This window comes from Balaenoptera borealis (assembly GCF_965194805.1).
Source record: "Balaenoptera borealis genome assembly, chromosome: 2".
Classification (NCBI taxonomy): Eukaryota; Metazoa; Chordata; class Mammalia; order Artiodactyla; family Balaenopteridae; genus Balaenoptera; species Balaenoptera borealis.
The window spans coordinates 88848743-88873104 of record NC_138867.1 but is presented as its reverse complement, the minus strand read 5'-3'; the positions used below and the strand labels follow the sequence as shown (position 1 = coordinate 88873104).

At 35.5% G+C, this 24362-nt stretch overlaps 1 pseudogene across 1 annotated transcript; it reads left to right on the top strand.

Moving 5' to 3' along the window:
- The first annotated feature begins 1856 nt into the window (after window positions 1-1856).
- LOC309623069 (alpha-aminoadipic semialdehyde dehydrogenase pseudogene) lies at window positions 1857-23984 on the top strand (annotated as a pseudogene). Its single transcript has 2 exons — window positions 1857-2060; window positions 2094-23984. The product of its transcript is annotated as an alpha-aminoadipic semialdehyde dehydrogenase pseudogene (transcript).
- The last annotated feature ends 378 nt before the right edge of the window (window positions 23985-24362 follow it).

Sequence of the window (24362 nt, the reverse complement as noted above, 5' to 3'; positions counted from 1 at the left end):
TATTAGCTATAAAATCAAAACAAAACTGGCTCCAATAACATATAGAATGTCTGTAGGGTATGCATAAAACTTAACTGAAAAACTGGAAGGAATATTTAACCATTTAAAGTAAAGTACTTTTTCAGGTAATGTCTATGTCAACTTTCATTCTTTTTAAAAAGTTATCTGTCTTTTCTTGCTCAGCTGTTAATATTTTCTCTTTATATTTATTGTTCTGCAATTTCACCATGCTGTACTTAGGTTGGACCTATTTTTATTTACACTTTTTTGCATCTTAAATCTTGGAAAATTCTCAGGTATTATCTCTTTAAATATGGCTTATCTTCCATATCCATTTGGTGGACCATATCAATCTGTTTTTTGGTGCTGCATTCTGAGTGGATTGGTTAGTCCTATCTTCAAATTAATTGAATATCTCTTTGTGATAATACAGAGGTTTAAAAAAAATTCAATAAACACTTTTGTCTTAAATTTCTAATTGGTTGTATTTTTTCTTCATCTGTGCTTGATTTCATTATTGTTTTTTTGTTTTTTTAAGATAAAACTATTTTTAGAAGGAATTCAAAGACTTTCTATTATAGTCATTTTGAAATTTAAAAAACTTTACTTTATTGGTAGTGACTGAGTCTCTCATCTATTGGTTTTGTTGTTCTTTTTCTTAGTGCTAATCACTAGGGCTTCCTAAATTTACCATGACTGAGCTGTCTTTCCTGCCTGCCTGCCTGCCTTCCCCCATTCCCAAACTCATTACTACCTTCCCTCTAGTTTTGGGGTGGTTTTCCCTGCCCTGGGATCTTGACCTAGACCCCAACACAGATCTGGTGATCAGCACAGCCCATGTCCGGCCAGAAGTTCTTTGAGCTTCCAACCTCTGAAGAGTCACAGCTTTATTCAAAGGTTGCCTCGTGCAATGGAGAGTTTTGTTAGCATTCTTTCACGGGCTAGCAGGGCAGGTTAATGATGCCCTTCCTTGTTTCTCTCCTTGAATCTGCAAAGGCCCACAGATTCATTCTCTGCTTTTAAAGCTATTTGGGGGGCACAAATTTTTTTTATCATTATTACTTAAAAATTTTTTTTAGTGTGATTGTATTTTTAGTTATTTATTTAAAAAAAATTATTGCTCTCTTCAGAGTGGAGGAAAAAAAGTCAAGGTTGAACTGACAGTGTCAACCTGCCTATGAGGCCAAGGTCTGTATGTGCAGACTATTGAGATAATTAATGCTAAAACCTGTTTATGAACATAATAAATCAATTTGTCTCTCTGTACTCAACATTAAATAACTTTTTTGTGTATGCTCTAGCTTGAAACTTGGAAGATGAATCAGCTGATTTAGAACAATGCCCCTCCAGTTATTAAACGATTATTTCAAGAAAAAAGGGAGGAGAGACATAACTGATATGAGGCAGTCTGGCTTCTAATAGCTAGATGATTCATAATTCTAGAGTCCATTATTTTGATATTTGTGTATTTTTTTGTAAAAGCATAATGACTTGGATATTTATCTCAGATATTATCAGGAAAATGTATAAGCTGGGGGAAAATGCTTGGTGATTCATATTATGATAAGGGTGAAAAATGGAAATAGCTACAATAGCCTACAGTACTAATACTGCAGGAAAAATTGAAACTAGTTAATTTAAAATTTCAAGTCGGTCAGTGCACTGAGTCACTAACTTTGCAAAGTTTTCTTGCGTATATTTCTTTTTCTAATGAGTTGTCACATGTGCTTAATGTCAACAACCAACAAGCACTTCTTGTGAGATTCAAAAATGGTTGCATTTGCTTGAAATATTGAGCATATGAGTCAATTACAAAAGCTTGTACAATAATTAAGTTGGAGTGCGCCTCCCTGGTTCGGTGTGTGGCGCGTTCCCGGTCTGCTCTGCATGTTATGACCACCTATTGTCCTGCTAACAATGAGCCGACAGCGAGAGTCCGACAGGTCAGCATGGCTGACTATGAAGAAACCGTAAAGAAAGCAAGAGAAGCATGGAGAATCTGGGCAGATTGTGCAGGTATCGTAAAAATGGCAAATATCCACATACAAAATGTGGAGAATGAAAGTCTCTTATGATTCCACTTCCCAGAAATTACAACTGTTAATATCTTTTATATTCCTTCAAACTTAATGCATATGATTCCTGCTCCAAAGCGAGGAGAAGTAGTGAGACAGATTGGTGATGCCTTGCGGGAGAAGATCCAAGTACTAGGAAGCTTGGTGTCTTTGGAGATGGGCAAGATCTTAGTGAAAGGTGTGGGAGAAGTTCAAGAGTACGTGGATATTTGTGATTATGCTGTTGGCTTATCTCGGATGATTGGAGGACCCATCCTGTCTTCTGAAAGACCTGGCTATGTGCTCATTGAACAGTGGAATCCTGTAGGCCTGGTTGGAATCATAACTGCGTTCAACTTCCCTGTGGCGGTGTATGGCTGGAACAACACCATCGCCATGATCTGTGGGAATGCCTGCCTTTGGAAAGGAGCTCCAACAACTTCCCTCATTAGTGTAGCTGTCACAAAGGTAATAGTCAAGGTTGTGGAGGACAACAAGCTGCCTGGTGCTATTTGTTCCTTGACTTGTAGTGGAGCGGATACTGGCACAGCCATGGCCAAAGATGAGCGAATGAACCTGCTGTCCTTCACTGGGAGCACTCAGGTGGGAAAACAAGTGGCTCTTACGGTGCAGGAGAGTTTTGGGAGAAGTTTATTAGAACTCGGAGGAAACAATGCAATTATAGCTTTTGAGGATTCAGGCCTCAGCTTAGTCATTCCCTCAGCTCTCTTTGCAGCCGTGGGGAGAGCCGGCCAGAGGTGTACCACAGCGAGGCACCTGTTTTTACATGAAAGCATTCATGATGAAGTTGTTAATAGACTTAAAAAGGCCTATGTACAGATCCATGTTGGGAACCCGTGGGACTCTAATGTTCTCTATGGGCCACTCCACACCAAACAGGCAGTGAGCATGTTTCTTGGAGCAGTGGAGGAAGCAAAGAAAGAAGGTGGCACCGTGGTCTATGGTGGCAAGGTTATGGATTGCCCTGGAAATTATGTAGAACTGACAATTGTGACAGGCCTTGACCACAACGCGTCCATTGTACACACAGAGACTTTTGCCCCAATTCTTTATGTCTTTAAATTCAAGAATGAAGACGAGGTCTTTGCATGGAATAATGAAGTAAAACAGGGACTTTCAAGTAGCATCTTTACCAAGGATTTCGGCAGAATCTTTCGCTGGCTTGGCCCAAAAGGATCAGACTGTGGCACTGTAAACGTCAACATTCCAACGAGTGGGGCTGAGATTGGAGGTGCATTTGGAGGAGAGAAGCACACTGGCGGTGGCAGGGAGTCTGGTAGTGATGCCTGGAAACAGTACATGAGAAGATCTACTTGTACCATCAACTACAGTAAGGACCTGCCTCTGGCCCAAGGAATCAAGTTTCAGTAAAGTTGCTTTCAATTGACATTTCAAGTGTTTCAGGCATTGTTGCATCTCTTTCTTCTGAAGAAGACGAAGAAAATTACTATTTGTCTTGAATAAATGGATCATTTTGAATTTGACAGTGGTTAATCCCTTATGCTTCTGAAGCCTAAATCAAGAGACTTTTTTAAAAAATAAAAATTTTCATGACATAGCCTTAAGTAATAAAAGATAGATTAGATGGATTTTTATGTTACTAGTAGTTACTGATTTTTTTAAACTTTAGCATTATTTTTATAATTTAGAAAAAAATAGTGCATGCCATGGTAGGAATTTGAAAAGTACAGAACATAATAGGGAAGAAAATAGAAGTCTTGTCAGGAGGTGCAGGAACATCTCCTGAGCAAATAAAGAAATCGGTAGCAAGTAATGATTGACGTCACCCTCCTCAGCAGGTGTTGGAAAGGGTGTGATTGAAGGGAGTGTCCCTTGTTTATACCATAGCACAGTATCCCTGTGGAACGACTTGTTGTTTAAGATGTCTGAGGGCATTCATCATTATCACAGCTTCTCTCGCTCAGGATGGCTTGTGTCACCACAGAAGAAATCTGGGGGGCGGACGGAGATTTTGCTCCTGCCCTACCTAGAACCTGCACCTGCGGACGACTGTGTGGAATTCTATGCAGAGCACGTCTGGATTTCTTATGCAACCTCAGACCGTCTTCCTTAGCTGTTAGGCTTCTTTAGTTGCCCTTAGGTTTGTTCTCAGAATAACCAAGTGTGTAGCAGCATGTGTTCGCGGTGAACTCGGCATAGTGCACTTTTTCTTTCCTGGGAGTCCATGTCCTTCTCTTGAGAAGCTGCCCGGGAGCTGCTGGAGTGGCTCAGCCCAGGGCCCTGCCGCGCTCACGCCGGCCCCTGCGGCTCTGTCTTCCTGGCAGCCTCCACTCCCCTGGAGGGCAGCAGCCACCACCCCGTCGACTCCTGCCAGGCTGGACTGGGACAGAAGCCTCGCAAGAAGATGACACCTGTAGATGACCTGATGTGTCAGGATGTATGGAGAGATTCAGACAACTGGTGAAGAATTTGGGGTTGAGTTATGACAGAGAAGCAAGCAAATGAAAAAACCAAGCAATTATAAATTTATCAGGGAAGGAAAGGTATATAACATGTTCCGTGGCCCAGCTGTGACTAGTTCACCCAGGTATGCTGTTGTCAACCTTGAATATTAAGCCAAACATGGACGATAGGCCTTCTGAGAGCATGTTGGCAGGAAAAGTTCAGGGTTTGAAGGTAGGTCAGAGAGGCAGGCAGTTTATGTTCTGTAGTGGAAAATCAATAATGCCTAAAATTACAAAAGCAAGAAATAGGAACATAGGCTTATAAAATATAGGGAGCTGAATTCTGAAAATATCATTGCTTCAGGAGAGGGCAAATGGGGGGTGGGGCATGGAGACAGGAGGGATTATTTTCCATAACAAGTCTTGTAGAGCTATTTGACTCTTTAAATCAAGAGAATGTATAACTTTGATTAAAAATTCAAACCAACAAAAAAAAATAAATAAACTGGAGCAAGAGTAATGAGGTATAAAGATCACATTCACTAGCTAAATTTAAGAGTGATGTTTTGTTGAACTGCCAAGAAAATTAAAATCAAAATATTCTCATATAACTTTATGAATGGTATAGAAATCTTTGACAACAGTATAAGATTGTTACTCCACTTTTAAAATTAAACATTCAGCCAGAGATCAGCAAATTTGATGAAATGGAACTGAAAAAGGCTCGTGCCTTTATTTTATTTTATTTTATTAGCCTTAAAGACTCAGTTTTGCTAAGACATGATTCACCCAAACCTTGCCTAAAGAAACTGACCACGCTTTTCAGTTAATTTGCACATAGAGAATATCTGTTCTGGGAATGGACAGAAAAATAGGGATCATATAAACGTGTCTTTTTCCATCCTTGAGGAAGAGGCTGGGCAACAGAAAAAAAAATGTATGTGTACTGCTGGCAGAGAAACTCTAAGGGTACATTAAGCCTGATTTGGTACACCATGTAACTCTTCCAGGCACAATGTACAGTTATCATAAACAGATTGAACTGAAAGATTCCCTGCCATTGTTCTGTCATTCAGCTGACCCTGAGTGCAACTATACAAGATATTTTAAGCTAGGCTATATGCAGTATTTTTTTCAGAAAAACAGATTGATAATTAGGGATTCACAAAACTTATGGACATAATTTATAAAATGAACAATCAATCATTTACTTTTAAGTGTAAGTGGAAAACTTGCTGAATGTGTTTCTTTGGCAATCTCTATGGCCCAAATGGCTCATGCCATTAAACCAATATAATCTATTTGAGAATTCATTAAGATATTCAGCAAATCTAGTGACCATGTATGTATAAACATGATTTGTGAATTCCCCATCTTTTTTAGAAAGAGGTAGCTGGAACTTTCAGATCTGCTCTCTTTTATGTTTTCATTGAAATATGCACTCGTGTTTTCATTATTATTTCTTTGTGCACTTCCATAAGATCTTGTTTTCTGGGACAAGAATATTGATATTTCAGATTCTTTACTATGTCAAGCACAGTAAATGTAATCAAAGGGTAAATAAAAATAACAGTCAATTTCACATTTTTCAGTGGAAAAATTCAGTATGCCAGCATTCCTGTATGCTTCTAAAGAAATTCAAGAACTTAGCAAGCAAGGATGGCAGATGGAACCTTGAATAGAGACTGGCTCACTTTGCTCATCTAAGTCATGGAAGTGATAAAGATCTCTCTGATTAATAATATATTAATAATATTATTAACTAAATAGTTCAGTTAAAAATCCTCTGCCCATTATACTTAGGTTCCTTTTTATATTTTCTCTTCTTCGTCCACAGGATATTTAACTCTGACTAGAAACACCAAAATCTCAGTAACATTTCCCTATATGTCTTTGGTCTATTGAAGAGTGTGAACAAGAATTTTTTAACCCAGGGAAAACTACACAAATCAGTGATTATATTGAATAATGATTATAACATAATACTATGTTTACAACAACACAATAAAAACTGTTTACAACACAATCGAATTTCCAACTTGCCAACAGACTGCATGGGAGTCAAATGCTAATAGATTTTAACTCTTAATCATTCAATTCTGAATATTATTTCCATTTAGATCATAGAAAATAACATGGGATAAAGATTTTTAGCCTCCTGATCTGAGATTTATATGAAGACCAGTAAGAACCTACTTTTGTATGTTTTGTCTTCTTTAAAAATTAGAAATATTTAAGACATTCAGAAATGAATAAAAATCAGTATACCCAATAACCTATCACAAACTTAAGAAATAATACATTACTTATACAATTAAAGCTAAAAAGTATCCCCTCTGTTTCCATTAACCACCACCCCTGTCCTCCTCTAAGGAAAGCACTCTCTTGAATTTGATATTTAAAGTTCCAGTGCACTTTTTATTATTTTACATCATAAATACAGTTTAAGTTTTATGTATATGGTACAAAGCTGGATGCATACTTCTGCTTATTGCTTTTATTGTTTGATATAAATATTTGAGATTCATCCATGTTGATATATGTAGCTCCACTTTATTCATTTTCAGTGCATTGGATAAATGTACCATCATGACTTATCTCTTCTCCTATATATGGACATAACTATTACAATTTTTTTAGTATTACGAGCAATGCTGCCATAAGCAGTCTTGTATGAATACAACTGTATCATTCATGAAAGTTTCTCTAGGATATATAACTACAAGTGAAAGTGCTGGGTCATAGGCTATTCTATCTTCAAATTTATTAATTTTCAAGTGGTTTTTCAAATAGATTGAACCAATTTATACCCTCACCAACAGTAAATAAGGGTTTCCACTTTTCTATATCCTTGCCAACCCTTGATATTATCAGATTATTTTTTTTCTTAACATGATTAGTGTGAAATATTATTTCATTATGGTACATTCGATTCTATAAAAGGATGAGCCTCTTTTTTATGTATTGAGTGATTGATTATTCACAGCCCTATGATTCCCTCCTGTGAATCATTTGACTCATAATTTTTGCTTACTTTTCTTTGTGGTATTTATTTTTTCCTTATTAATTTGTAAATTAAAAAATATGGATACCAATAATTTGTTGGGTATATGTTTTACCTATACCTTCTTCTGGTCCATGTCTCACTGTTTAATGTTTTCAATACTATATATTTTTTTAAAGAAGAGTGATCCTTTTCTAGTGTATGCATATATAAACATATTTATGTTTATGCATATTATACACACATACACACCCACACACAAACATATAAATGCATGGATGCATACATATATATATACACACACACACACATAGAGAAAAAGACTTGGAATGATACATACCAAGCAGATATCTCTACTTGCTGGAATTCAGAATTTTTTTGGTTTAAAATATCTTATCTGGGACTTCCGGTTTCTGGTCCAGCAGGTAAGGAGCTTGGAAGTTACTAGTCTATCCTAACAAGTAAAAAGCTGAACAAACTAAAAAAATTAACAACTTTCCTTAGACCCATAAAAGAAGCGAGGTCACAAAGCAAACTGCTGCCCCCCCCCCCAAATTGGAGAGACAGACAGGTGAATACAGACAATAACAACCAACCAGAATAGAAATTTCTGCAGAAACCAGTGCCAGGATAGGAAAACCTGAACTATAATTGATGAATTGCTGGGGGTGCAGGGAGGGCACGCCTGAGAGACAGAAACTCCAAGGGGACCAGTTATTGGAATGCCCCCACACTTTTGTGAGTTTTACCTCCTGAAGCTCTACCAGGTTCTCACAATGAATACTGGAGAAAAATTCCCTCCTGCTTCTGGTAGAGGGAGGGGAAAAGGAACAATTTTTAAATATGCCAAAGTATTCTATTCTTCTTAACAAGGTCAGCCCTTAGGGGAAAAAATTTAACAGATCCTAACCTACTGAGATTTTATCAGAGCCTAACTGGCCTGGGAGAAAGGAAATACCCAACTACAGCCCATGCTAACAATTCTGCCTTGCCTAAGTGGTGGAAAAACTGAGAAGCATGTGTGAAGTTCACAGTTCAGAGCCAAAGGCTCACTAAAAGACTGAAACCTAATCATAAGGCTATAGAACGCTTCCCCTTTCCCCATACCATACCACATTACTAAATGTCTATTTACAGAAGTTCCTTTTACCCAGTACATCATGTCTGGCTATCAAGGAAAAATTACAAGACATACTAAAAGGCAAAAAAATCAGAACCAGATTCAGATATGGCAGGGATGTTGGAATGATCAGACCTGGAATTTAAAACAACTATGATTAATATGCTAAGGATACCAATGGATACAGTAGACAGCATGCAAGAACAGATGGGCAATGTAGGCAAAGAGATGGAAATTGTATGGAAGAACCAAAAAGAAATGCTAGGGATCAAAAACACTGTAACAGAAATTAAGAATGCTTTTCATGGATTTAGTAGACTGGACCCAGCTGATGAAAGAATCTCTGAGCTTGAGGATTTCTCAATAGGATTTCTCCAAAACTGAAAAGCAAACAGAAAAATTACTGAAGAAAAAAATGGAACAGAATATCCAAGAACTGTGGTACACCTACCAAAGGTACAACCTACTTTTAATGGGAATACCAGAGGAGAAAAAAGGAAGGAACAGAAGAAATATTTGAAACAATAATGACTGAGAATTTCCTCAAATTAACGTCAGACATCAAACCACAGATCCAGACAGTGCAGGGAACACAAAGAAGGATAAACACCAAAAAACAAACAAACAAAAACCCCCCACAACTATACCTAGGCATATTATTTTCAAATGCAGAAAATCAAACATAAAGAAAAAATCCTGAAAGAAGCCAGAGGAGAAAAACCTCTCTCTTACAGAAAAGCAAAGATAAGAATTACCTCGACTTCTCCTCAGAAACCATGCAAACACATAGAGAGGGAGTGAAATATTTTAAATGTTGAGAGAAAAAAATTCCATCTACCTAGAATTGTGTACACTGTGAAATTATCCTTCAAAAAGTGAAGGAGAAATAATGACTTCTCAGACAAACAAAAATGAAGGGAATTTGCTGCCAGTAGAACTGCCTTGCAAGAAATGATAAAAGACATTGTTTAGAGAGAAGGAAAATGATACAGGTCAGCAACTCAGATCTACATAAAAAGAAAAGAAAGCATCAGAGAAGGAATAAGTAAATAGGGAGTGGGGGAACCTGAAGCAGGCTAGATGGAATATGCCTCTTGTAAAAGTACAACCATAAACCTTCCATTGATTACGGTTGTGAGGAATCACAGAACCTCCAGATATGTGCATTTCTGGTAGCTGAGCTCATTGTCAGAGCAAATAATCTAATGGTTTTGTGAATTCCTGTAGTCTTTCTGGGTTGTCAACCTCAAGTCCAGGAAAACGAGGATAGAGAGAAAGGAGATCTGCGGATGTGGTTTTTCCAGCCCATGTTCCTGTTGCCTAAGACTGGAACAGGCTTCACTGCTTGCCAGCATTTCCTGTACTGACACAGGGCTTCCCTTCCTCAGGCATGAGGAAAGAAAAAGTGGAGTCAATATGGGGTTGCTAAGCCTAGTTATTAAAAAAGAGTGGGAGATCCAGATTTTTTTGAACTATTAAAAAAACTTTATTAAGGTATAATTGACATATAATAACCTATATGTATTTAAGGTATACACTTTGAAAAGTTTTGTCATACATATAAACCTATGCAACCACCATAACCATGATAAAATTAGGAAGAGAGGGAAATTTCCCCAATTTGGTAAAGAATATCTATAAAAATCCTACAGCTAATATCATATTTAATGGTGAGAAATTTGAAGCTTTCCCACTAAGATCAGGAACAAAATATGAATGTCCCCTCTCACCACTGCTTTTCAACACTGTACTAGAAGTCCTAGCAAATGCAGTAAGACAAGACAAGGAAACAGAAGGTATACAAACTGGATAGGAAGAAATAAAACTATATTTGTTTGCAGATGACAGATTGTCTATGTAGAAAACCCGAAAGAAGTGACAAAAAAAACTTCTGGAGCTAAGTGATTATAACAAGCTTGCAAGATACAAGGTTAATAAAAAAGTCAATTGCTTTCCTATATACCCACAATGAACAAGTGGAATTTGAAATTTAAAACACACTATCATTTAAAATGGCATCCCCCAAAATGAAATACTGATGTATAAATCTAACAAAATATATACATGATCTATGTGGAAAACTACAAATCTCCAATGAAAGATATCAAAGAAGAAAAAAATAAATGGAGAAATATTCCATGTTCATGAATAGGAAGACTCAATATTATCAAGATGACATTTATTTCCAACTTAATCTATAGATTCAATGCAATTCCAATCAAAATAGCAGCACGTTATCTTGTGAATATCAACAAATTGATTCTAAAATTTTAATGGAGAGGCAAAAGACCCAGAATAGCCAATACAATTTTGAAGAGGAAGAACAAAATTGAAGAACTGACATTACCTGACTTTATGACTTATTACTATAAAGCTGCAGCAATCAAGACAGTGTGGTATTGACACTTTTCAGATTGCCTCCTTTCACTTAGTAATACACATTTAAGTTTCCTCCATGTCTTTTCATGGCTTGATAGCTCATTTCTTTTCATTGCTAAATAATATTACATTGTCTGGATATATCACAGTATATTTATCTATTCACCTACTGAAGGGCATGTCAAATGCTTCCAACTTTTGGCAATTAAGAATAAAGCTACTATAGACATCTGTGTGCAGATTTTTATGTGGACATGTCTTCAATTCCTTTGGGAAGATATTAAGAAGTAGTCCTTGTGCTTTTAATATTTTTCATATCATATTTCCCTGGTTATAACCTCTAAGTACAATGTTAAGTTAGTCATAATGGGCAACGTTTTTTTCCAGATTTATATAACTGATTTACTATATTTTATAAGTTCATAAGGTATACAATGTAATGATTAGATATATATATATATACTACAAAATGATTACCACAATAAGTTCAGTTAACACATCCATCATCTCACATAGTTACAATTTTTAAGATCTATTCTCTCAGTGATTTTCAAATATGCAATACAGAACTGTCATCATGCTGTATACTACATCCTCAGAACTTGTTGTTGTCACAAGGCAGGATTTCCTTCTTTTGTATGGTTGAATAATATTCTATTGTATATATACACCACATTTTCTTTATCCATTCACCCACTGATGGACACTTAGGTTGTTTCCACATCTTGGCTACTTTAATACTGGAATGAACATGGTGGGGGAGGCAAATATCTCTTTGAGATAGTAAGTTCATTTCCTTTAGATATATACCCAGAAGTGGAATTGCTGAATCATATGGTAATTTTTAATTTTTTTGAGGAATTCCATACTTTCTAGATAGTGGCTGTACTGACTTATGGTCCCACAAATAGTACACAACGGTTCCCTTTTCTTGACGTTCTCAACAGCATGTATTATCTCTGTTGCTTTGATAACAGCCATTCTAATAGGTATGAGGTGATATCTTATTGTGGTTTTGATTTGCATTTCCCTGATGATTTGTGATGTTGAGCATCTTTTCATGTACCTGTTGGCCATCGGAATATTTTCTTTGAAAAAATATCTACTCAGGTCCTTTGCCCATTTTAAGGTTGGATTGTTTATTTTTTTGCTACTGAGTGGTATGAGTTCCTTATACATTTTAGATATGAACCCCTTATCGGATATTTGGTTTACAATATTATCTCCTATTCCATAAGTTGCCTTTCCATTGTTTTGATCATTTCTTTTGCTGTGCAGAAGCCTTTTAGTTTGATGTAATCCCACTTGTTTATTTTTGCTTTTGTTGCTTAAGCTTTAGGTGTCATATCCAAAAAAAAAATTATTGCCAATACCAATATCAAGATTTTTCTCTGTTTTCTTAGAGAAAGTTTTGGGGTTTTATGGTTTCAGATCTTACATTTAAGTTTTTAATCAATTTTTAGTTAATTTTTGTGAGTGGTCTAAGATAGTGGTCCAGTTTCATTTTTTGCATGCAAATATCCAATTTTCCCGGCACCACTATTTGAAGAGACTTTTTTCCAATGAGTATTCTTGGTTCCCTTAACAAATACTAGTTGCCTGTATACGTGAGGGTTTATTTTTGGTCTCTGATTCTGTTTCATTGGTTTTCTGTTTGTTTTTATGACAATATCCTGCTGTTTTGATTACTATAACTTTGTAGAATTTGAAATCAGGAAGTGTGGTTCCTCTTGCTTTGTTCTAAATACTTTCTCAGGATTGCTTTGGCTATTCAGGGTCTTTTATGGTTTCACACAAATTTTTTTTTTTTTCCACTTCTGTAAAAAATGCCATTAGAATCTTGATAGGGATTATACTGAATCCATCCTACAGCTGGTATGGACATTTTAACAATATTAATTCTTCCAAGCCATGAACATGGGATATCTTTCCATTTATTTTGTTTTCTTCATTTTATTTCATCAATGTCTTAAAGTTTTCAGTGTAAAGATCATTTACCTTCTTCATTAAATTTATTCCTAAATATTCTGGTTTTGATGCTCTTGTGAGATTGTTTTCTTTATTTCTTTTTCAAATAATGTATTGTTATGGGCATTCTTATCTTACTCCTGAATGTACTCCTGGAAATTCTGCTTAAGTTTCACATGTAAATATGATACTTGCTGCAAATTTTTACTAGCTACACTTAATTAGATTAGAAATGCTCCATTATTGTTAAAAAGGTTTTTCATGAATGAGAGTTGAATTTTATTAAATACTTTCCTGCATTGGTTAAGATAAACATATGGCATTTCGATTTAAGCTGTAATTATGAGTGATTATAATAAAATATTTTCTTATGTTAAACCATCTTTGAATACCTGCAATAAATCTAGCTAAGTTACATTTTTTTTTTTCAACTTGGAGCATTCATTTCGCTAATATTTCATTAATGATTTTTGCATCTATGTTTATAAGTGATTTCTTCCACTTCTGATCTGTATATTTTCTTAGCGATCTGATCTCAATGATTTTTCCCCAATAAAAATACCTTCTTCTATAGATTACTTTTCAATCATTCTTAAAGAGAAAGATGAAAGTAAGGTTATCTGTGAACGTGGGAAAACTTATTTATAAAGGAATTCACCAACATTTTATATATATTTTCCTCTTTTTCTTAAACCTTAAAGCCATTTTCCTTCCTACATTTTATAGCTTTCTTTTCCTCCCGTCTCTCCTAGAACTTATTAACTATAGAATTCATTTACAATTTATACGTGATTTTCTAATTATTTTCTACTGTTGTTTAGAATGCTAGTTATTTTGCTTATTTCATATCTTCCTCATATATTATAAATACTTCTATTCACATCTTAGTACAGGGCTTTACTCTGAATTTTTTGGGAACTCAATGAATATTTTAATTTTGACTTGATTTTTATTAATGAAAATATTACCTTACTCTAAATAATACTTAGTTTGGTGATCTAAGAATTTTGGGGGAAATTCTGGGGAAATTCCAAATATCTTTTCAGTCCATAAGTCTTAAAATTTTTGGTTTTCATTTTATCCTTTGCTTTCATTTTTGATCAGCTCTCCACTTCTCCAGCACCCTTTTCTCTCTCCCAGGAGATTGTGAGTTGACACTTCTACATGGTCAGCTTTTCTAGGTCACTGAGGTTACTGTCAGAGGAATGAAACATGTTCCTGGCTAAATATCTGATTATTCTAGTCCATGCCATATTCACTTATTCCTAAAAGCATGACTGTCAACAAAATTTCAATATATTCTGAACAGCTTCTGAAGGTATATTGAGTTCTTTTACTTTAAAAGGCAACACAAATCTTCTCAGTGCGAAAATAAATAACTGAATCTCACCTCATTCCAAATGAATTAGAGTTGGCAGGCTTGTGTGTCTAGAGCTGACTTACAGTACTTGATGCTAAAATGTAGCCCCTTGTAGTAGTTATAAAATTAAGACTCTGTCAGAGGCTGGAGTCATGAAAGTTAAAAGAAAAAAATATATTGCTACCTTTTATATTTTAGGCTCTGATAGGAATTTTGGTCTTCAGCAGGTTGACAGCACAAAAGAGACAAATTCAATATTTTAGGATACTGTGCCAAATTTCATGTATAGAAGCCTGTGTGTGTCTTGCATTAAGCTGTGAGTTATAGCGGTAAAGGCCTAGAAACTGAGAAATGGCATATTTCTTGAGGCCTGTAGGGCATGCAAGTTCCGCAGTTCTCCCTTTTGAATGACAATATGGTCCAGCTTCCCAGTGAGAAACATGCTGGTGTGTTTCTCTTCCTGTACTCTTTCCTGAGAAACGTGAAGGTGCTATTAATTTAAAAACTGTCACTCACAGGGCATAAGAAAGTTTTTCAGTTAAAAGTCCAGTGACAAGCAGAAGACAACAATGACAGTGGGTACTGTAAGACAGGTGATAATTTTCTACAGCTAATTATCATTATTTTTCTACATGGAACATTGTCAAAAACATACTGAATAATATATGCTCTGAAAGATGTGCTTATAAAAAGCAGCATTCCACATTAATTCTATCAAATAACTTGACTATCTTTTATAAGAAAAAAGAGAGTGAGAAGGTCACTTCTAGACTATTAGTCTCATTCAGAGCTGGAATAAATTTGCTGGGATTATTTTTTGTCCTTTTATTTTGTTATCTTTGCTATTGTAACCAAGTAAAAAAATGAGGAAAACCCTAAGGGTAAGCTGGAAGCAGTTTCAAGGTATCAGTGTTCTGAAATTGGATCTATTTTGCCTCCCTGTACCTTTCCTTTCTTGATAAATTTCATAGTAACCTAGGACCCTTTCTGCTCCAGAGCACTGCAGCAACAGGAAACTGCCCAGATATCTTCCCAATGCCTGGAGTCATCCATTTGTCAGTGGACTGAAAATAATTTTAATGATGTGACTCACTTGTCTATCCAGTTATTATTTTTAAAATTGTGACAAATTAAGTGGGCATCCTCTGGCTTCAAATGGAGAGCCTGAAATATTAGCAGTGAAAACAATCCAAAATATCTTTTAAAAAAGAATCAAAGAATGTCTCAGGTTACCTGAACTATAATTACCATAAAACCAATAGCAATGGAAAACAGCAAGGGTTCATATAGCTTCTGGTGTTGGGTATTAAAAGTTATGAAAATAGAGATGAACTTCGTGATTTCTGAAGATAATCCAAGTAGAGCTGATGCTCAAAAAACAATGTATCAGTACAGAACTGGAAAATGAAAGAAAGCAGATTTATTCCAAATGTGACTTAAATCTCATTATATTTTGAATATTCAGTGAGAATCTCCTAAGGTTTCAATTTCTCTTTGGGAGTAAAATCGTTTCTTAAAAGTGCATTCATCTACACTGCTAGAGTATCGTTTACTAACAAATGATTGCAGCTGTACCCAAGTGGCCTAAAAGAGTTTTAATGTTGCTTCCAGATGTGCTTAATTTATTTCCAGGGTATAATGTTTGCCTTGGGAGCCCTGGGTGATTTTCTCACTTATCAGTGCCAATTTCTTGGGGATAGGTAAAATTTTAGTCCTATTCTAGATGGCAAAACAGAATAAGAAGGTATTATGACTTCATTAATATCAAATGAGAAACCTTTAACAATCCTGGGTAAAATATTAAATCTAGTGTGTATTCAAGAGCTAGATACCTGGTCTTGTTTCTGCAAGGGTTTCCTAGGACTCTTCTTACCAATATTCAATATTATACAAGTAATGATGTCTTTCAGGAATTTTTAAAATTTAGAATTTTGCAAATTGCTAAGTTTAGCTTTCAAAACTCCATTGGTTGCTTTATTATAAACTATCAAGAGAATGAAACAAATCTAATATTCATCTACTCAAAGGACTACTGAATTGTAGCTATTAACATTCTCTGAATATTGGATATGAATAAGAAGGTATTTATTACAGAGCAATTATATAAATTTTATTTTGGAGCACATTAAAATGAAAACCAGTTTAAATGTAAAATCCATAATGTACCTAGAATAATTATGAGATACTTATGAAAGCTACTTTGGTGATGTCCAAACTATGCAATTGGGTTTTAGAAGGTTTTTCACAAATATAAATCATTTGTTGGGACTTCCCTGGTGGTCCAGTGGTAAAGAATCCGCCTTATAATACAGGGGATGCAGGTTCGATCCCTGGTCAGGGAATTAAGATCCCACACACCACAGGGCAACTAAGCCCACGTGCCACAACTACTGAGCTCATGTGCCTCAACTAGAGAGCCTGCGTGCTGCAAACTACAAAACCCACGCATTCTGGAACTCGCATGCCACAACTACAGAGCCCATGTGCCTTGGAGCCTGCGCGCCACAACTAGAGGGAGAAAAACCCACACGCCACAACTACAGAGAAGCCCGCGTGCTGCAACGAAGAGCCCGTGTGACACAACGAAAGATGTCGCACGCCTCAGCGAAGATCCCACGTACCATAACTAAGACACAATGCAGCCAAAAATAAAAATAAATAAATAAGTAAATAGTAAATAAATCTTTTAAAAAAAGTCATTTGTTGAAGATATTCAAATGTATTCAATTGAATTTAAATATCTGCTAAAATAGATAATCTAAACTAACATATATGAGAAGCACAGAAATCACCTTGTAAATGGATACAAAAACAAGACCTGTATATATGTTGTCTATAAGATACCCATTTCAGATCTAGGATCACAAACAGACTGAAAGTGAGGGGGTGGAAAAAGGTATTCCATGCAAATGGAAATCAAAAGAAAGCTGGAGTAGCAATACTCAGACAAAATAGACTTTAAAATACAAACTGTTACAAGAGACAAAGAAGGACACTACATAATGATCAAGGAATCAATCCAAGAAGAAAATAAAACAATTGTAAATATATATGCACCCTACATGAGAGCACCTCAATATATAAAGCAAATACTAACAGCCATAAAAGGAGAAATCAACAGTAACACAATAATAGTGGGGGACTTTAACACTTCACTTTCATCAATGGACAGATCATCCAGATAGAAAATCAATACAGGAACATAGACCTAAATGATGCATTAGACCAGATGGACTTAATTGATATTTATGGAGCATTCCATCCAAAAAGCAGCAGAATACACATTCTTTTCAAGTGCACATGGAACATTCTCCAGGATTGATCACATGCTAAGCAACAAAGCAAGCCTTGTTAAATTTAATAAAACTGAAATCATATCAAGAATCTTTTCTGACAACACTATGAGATTAGAAATCAACTATAAGAAAAAAACTGTAAAAAACACAAACACATGCTACTAAACAACCAATTGGTCATTGAAGAAATCAAAGAGGAAATCAAAATATACCTAGAGACAAATGAAAACAAAAATATAATGATCCAAAACCTATGGGACTCAGCAAAAGCAGTTCTAAGAGCGAAGTTTATAGAAATAAAATCTTACCTCAGGAAACTAGAAAAATCACAAATAAACAACCTAACCTTACACCTAAAGCAACTAGAGAAAGATGAACAAACAAAACCCAAGGTTAGTAGAAGGAAAGAAATCAAAAAGATCAGAGCAGAAATAAATGAAACAGAGATGAAGACAACAATAGCAAAGATCAATGAAACTAAAAGCTGGTTCTTTGAGAAGATAAACAAAATTGATAAACCTTTAATCAGACTCATCTTAAAAAAAGTGGGGGGAGAGGGCTCAAATCAATAAAATTAGAAATGAAAAAGGAGAAGTTACAAGGGACACCACAGAAATACAAAGGATCTTAAGAGACTACTACAAGCTAAAATGGACAACCTAGAAGAAATGCACAAATTCTTTGAAAGATACAATCTCCCCAGATGGAACCAGGAAAAAATAGAAAATATGAACAGACCAATCATAAGTACTGAAATTGAAACTGTGATTTAAAAACTCCCAGCAAACAAAAGTCCATGACCAGATGGCTTCACAGGTGAATGCTATCAAACATTTAGAGAAGAGTTAAAACCTATGTTTCTGAAACTATTCCAAAAAATTGCAGAGGAAGAAACACTCCCAAACTCATTCTATAAGGCCACCATCACCCTGATACCAAAACCAAACAAAGATACCAAAAAAAGAGAAAGTTATGGGCCAATACTGCTGATGAACGTAGACGCAAAAATCCTCAACAAAATACTAGCAAATTGAATCCAGCAATACATTAAAAGGATCATACACCACAATCAAGTGGGATTTATCCCAAGGATGCAAGGATTTTTCAATATCCCCGAATCAATCAGTGTGATACACCACATTAACAAATTGAAGAATAAAAACCATATGATCACCTCAATAGATGCAGAAAAAGGTTTTGACAAAATTCAACACCCATTAATGATGAAAACTCTCCAGAGAGTGGAAATAGAGGTAACATAACTTAATATAATAAAGGCCATATATGACAAACCTACAGCTAACATCATACTCAACACTGAAAAGCTGAAAGCATTTCCTTTAAGATCAGGAACAAGACAAGGATGTCCACTCTCGCCACTTTTATTTGACATAGTTTTGGAAATCTTAGCCATGGCAATCAGAGAAGAAAAGAAATAAAAGGAATCCAAAGTGGAAAAGAAGAAGTAAAACTGTCACTGTTTGCAGATGACATGATACTAAACATAGAAAATCCTAAAGATGCTACCAGAAAGCTACTAGAGCTCCTCAATGAATTTGGTGAAGTTGCAGGATACAAAATTAATACACAGAAATCTGTTGAATTTCTATACACTAACAACGAAAGATCAGAAACAGAAATTAAAGAAACAACCCCATTTACCATAGCATCATAAAGAATAAAATACCTAGGGATAAACCTATGTAAGGAGGCAAAAGACCTGTACTCAGAAAACTATAAGATGCTGATAAAAGAAATCAAAGATGACACAAACAGATGAAAAAATATACCATGTTCATATATTGGAAGAATCAATATTGTCAAAATGACTACACTAAACCCAAGGCAATCTACAGATTCAATGCAATCCCTATCAAATTACCAATGGCATTTTTTATAGAACTAGAACAAAATTTTTAAAATATATATGGAGACACAAAGGACCCCGAATAGCCAAAGTAATCTTAAGAAAGAAAAACGGAGCTGGAGGAATCATGCTCCCTGACTTCAGGCTATACTACAAAGCTACAGTCATCAGAACAGTATGGTGCTGGCACAAAAACAGACATATAGATAAATGGAAAAGGATAGAAAGCCCAGAGATAAGCCCACACACCTACAATCAATTAATCTTTGACAAAAAAGGCAAGAATATACAATGGAGAAAAGACAGCCTCTTTAATAAGTGGTGCTGGGGAAACTGGACAGCTACATGTAAAAGAATGAAATTAGATCATTCTCTAACGCCATACACAAAAATAAACTCAAAATGGATTAAAGACCTAAATGTGAGACTGGATACCATAAAACTCTTAGAGGAAAACATAGGCAGAACACTCTTTGACATAAATCACAGCAATATCCTTCTCGATCCATTTCCTATAGTAATAGACATAAAAACAAAAGTAAACAAATGTGACCTATTAAACTCAAAAGGTTTTGCACAGCAAAGGAAACCATAAACAAAAAAAAATGACAACCTACAGAATGGGAGAAAATATTTGCAAACTATGTAACCAACAAGGGATTAATCTCCAAATTTTACAAACAGCTCATGCAGCCCAATATCAAAAAACTGAACAACCCAATCAAAAAATAGGCAAAAGACCTAAATAGACAATTCTACAAAGAAGACATACAAATGGCCAAGAGGCACATGAAAAGATGCTCAACATCGCTAATTATTAGAGAAATGCAGTTCAAAACTACAATGAGATATTATCTCACACCAGTCAGAATGGCCATCATCAAAAAAGTCTACAAACAATAAATGCTGGAAAGGGTGTGGAGAAAAGGGAACCTCCTACACTGTTGGTGGCAATTGGTACAGTTAATATGGAGAACAGTATGGAGGTTCCTTTAAAAAACTAAAAATAGAGCTACTGCATGACCCAGCAATCCCACTCCTGGGCATATATCCAGTGAAAACCATGGTTTGAAAAGATACACGCACCCCAATGTTCATTGCCATTCTGTTTACAATAGTCAAGATATGGAAGCAACCTAAATGTCCAACGACAGATGAATGGAGAAAGAAGACGTGGTATATATGTACAATGGAATACTACTCAATTAAAAAGAATGAAATAATGCCATTTACCACAACATGAATGGACCTGTAGATTATCATACTAAGTGAAGCAAGTTAGACAGAGAAAGACAAATATCATATGATATCGCTTATATGAAGAATCTAAAATAAAATTGATACAAATGAACTTATTTACAAAACAGAAACAGACTCACAGACTTTGAAACAAACTTATGGTTACCAAAGGGGAAAGGTGGGGGGGAGGGATTAATTGGGAGTTTGGGACTAACATATACACACTAGTATATTTAAAATAGATAACCAACAAGGATCTACTGTATAGCACAGGGAACTCTGCTCAATATGCTGTAATAAACTAAATGGGAAAAGAATTTGAAAAAGAATGGATATATATATATGTATAAATGAAGCACTTTGCTGTACATCTGAAACTAACACAACATTGTAAATCAAATATAGTCAAATCTAAAGTAAAAATTTGGGGCTTCCCTGGTGGCGCAGTGGTTGAGAATCTGCCTGCCAATGCAGGGGACACGGGTTCGAGTCCTGGTCTGGGAAGATCCCACATGCCGCGGAGCAACTGGGTCCGTGAGCCACAATTACTGAGCCTGTGCTTCTGGAGCCTGTGCTCTGCAACAAGAGAGGCTGCGATAGTGAGAAGCCTGCGCATCGCGATGAAGAGTGGCCCCCGCTTGCCACAACTAGAGAAAGCCCTCGCACAGAAACAAAGACCCAACACAGCCATAAATAAATAAATAAATAAATAAATAAATAAACAATAAAGTAAAAATTTTTTAAAAATGAAGCACAGAAATCACCTTGTGAACAGTCACATAGTGTCTGTACTGAAAGTGAAGCCTTGGTCTCATGCCCTGTACTTTTAGTACTCTTTCTAAAATAGCACATTCATCTTTAAAAACAATGAGAACAATTTTCCCAATACTCAAGTAACTTAATTCCTTGTTTCTAGTACCAAAGTTATAGGAGAGTGTGATCTTCCTCATAGGATTAAGTATGTAAGTCAATGACTAAAACAAGAATTGGAAAACTGCATATTGTCAAAATTAACCTTGAAAATCTTTTATTACTCTTGAAAAAACACACATTTTCCTTCTTTTACGTTGGTCAGGAAATCCTTAAAATCATGCATACATTCTTTACATAGGTTTGCCAAACATAAGCATTGTTTCAAAGTTTCATGCATCCAATGTCTGATTAATACAAATAACATGATGTTCAAATGCTTCCTATTTTTGGAAGTAAAATTCTCATATGATACAACTAGAATACCTTGGTGGAATATAGGATCATGAGGGCTAAAAATTTTGTTAATTTTATTCACTGATGTAATTCAATCACCTCCTAGAATAATGCTGGTCATAAGTAGGCACTCAATAAATATGAGAATATATATGTTGAATAAATCAATATGAATTAGATATATTGAAAAAGTGAATGCATTAAAGGTGAATGAATATGTCTCCTAAGCCTAGTTCACAGAGATTTTAAGTTAACACCAAAATATCTAGCTAAAAAATTGGTAATATGGAGTTGGATTAAATAATCTTCTGACATATTTGGCTTTTTAAATATTTCTTTTGGCTTGATAATGATCTTGTATATTTTGAATAAAGTGATAAAACTGCCAATAGTTTTTAGTTGCTAGATATAGACAAATTTATTCAAATTCAAGTTGCTAACTGAATTTACCAGATATTTTGACATCAGTTAGATACAATCACCTATTGCAAAGTGCCTACGTAAAATAAAAGATATGACATTAAGTCGCTGTACATGAAACTTTTACAGGAGTCAAATTATTTCTGTATAACAGTATATCTCACAAAGAAATTCAACCTTTCAAAACTGAAAATATTTAGATTTATCTGATGGCTTCCTCTCGCTAAAAAACTAGTCAGAATGTTATTAGTAATTCAGACGTTCTGAGACACTTGCTCTGGGATTGGGTTTCCTCTAGGAAGGCTGTCCTTAGGGTTCATGGCGTCATCAGACTTTGGAAAGCCTTCTCTGTTCTGTTTTGTGAAAGTTTTCTAGATTCCCTTTCTTCTTCCCTTCCTCTCTCCTATGCTTCCCTTCCTCCCTTTTCTCTTCCTCCTTTCCTCCCTCATACTCTCCCTTCCTCAACTTTCTTCATCCTTTCAATTGTTTAGAATAGGGTCACAGACTTACTTGACATACAAGAAATCTGAACCTCTTTACTTCTCTATAACTATCCAGATTTCCATGATGGAGTCTCAAATTGTGAGACTACCCAAGTTGTAGAGAAAAAGAAATAGATTTAGCCAGCTTGAGTAATCTCGATCCTACTAAATAAAAAATGTTATCGAAGAAACAGCTAAACGCTTCATATATTTACATAAAATGTTGCCTTACAGATTCCTGCCCCTTCCCTCTCATCCTTGTCTTTCCAGCATGTTCATTCAAAGCAATGATTCCCTGGCAATGCTGAAGACTTGTAGCAGAGTACAGGGGGTTGTTTGTGGAAGTAAGATGCTGCTGTGTTGCAGCTCTGCCTTGTACAATTCACATGTTGGCCATTCAATGCTGAAGTATCTGATTAGTTAAAGCAATGACTTCAAGGGTCTAATAAAATAAAACCTCCAAGTTTTAAATCATTAGTTCCATTTGGTTTGGAAGTAGTCTTATATTAATTGGATAACACAGTCAAGAGAAATCAGCTATTTAACTACTGTTATAGTAAGAAGATAAAGGCCAAGACTGAAAAGAAAAACAGGGAGTTCTGGAAAGAGTTCCAGAGTAGGAGGAGTAAAGTGGGCAGCTGGTCTCTATGTTTAGCAGTTCAGTTCTTAACTTGCCTCCCTCTTTTGGGGAAAAATGAATCAACTTTTCAGCTTTTTCAAACAGCAGCAAAATGAGAACTTTCCCTCCTTAATATTATACGTTTGATTCATTCTTCACTGGTTTAGTGGAGGAATTATGTATTTTGTTTTAAAACTCTCCCAAGAGGGATGCATTTAGAACTGTAGGAAGCAGAGACAGAGTTTACATGCTAGCAAATAATTTAAAAGTATGGAGATAATTATGTAAAAAACAAAAATCAAAACACAGTAAATGATGGCTGAGTACCAATAAATTGGATCTGATCCTGAGTTTCTAGTGTCATGGGATCCTGGAACTGAGATTAGTTAATATCATCTCCACAGTTTACAGATTTTAAGGCTTTATTTTAACTGCTCAATTAAGTATATTTGTCTATGTGAGTATACAAAATTATTTATTTTATGCTTTTATTTTAATTTGAAAAATCTTAACATTTTACACACATATTTGTATGCTTAAATAATGGAATTTTGAGAGAAATTCTACCAGATCTTTGAACTGTTGAAAGGGACTTTACCTTGAAGTTAATGAAACTTAAGTTACACTTCCATGATAACAGGAGAGACCCTAGAAATGTGTCCAAAGAGTCACAGAATTAGATAAAGTTGGTTAAAGTAATATACGGTATTTCTGTCCACTATTGCTTCTCTTCATTCACAACTTCTTTTTTGCCAGATGAGGCTGCAATGGTGGGAGGTATGTCTCAGATCAGGCCAAGGGGAAGCTGAGTTGTGGATACACTAAACTTGGGTTTAGTGGCGTATGGTTTCAATCTCCTGATTGTTAGTTAAATTACTGGCTACCCAGTTAGATCTGGAATACTCCAAATGCCCACTGGGCT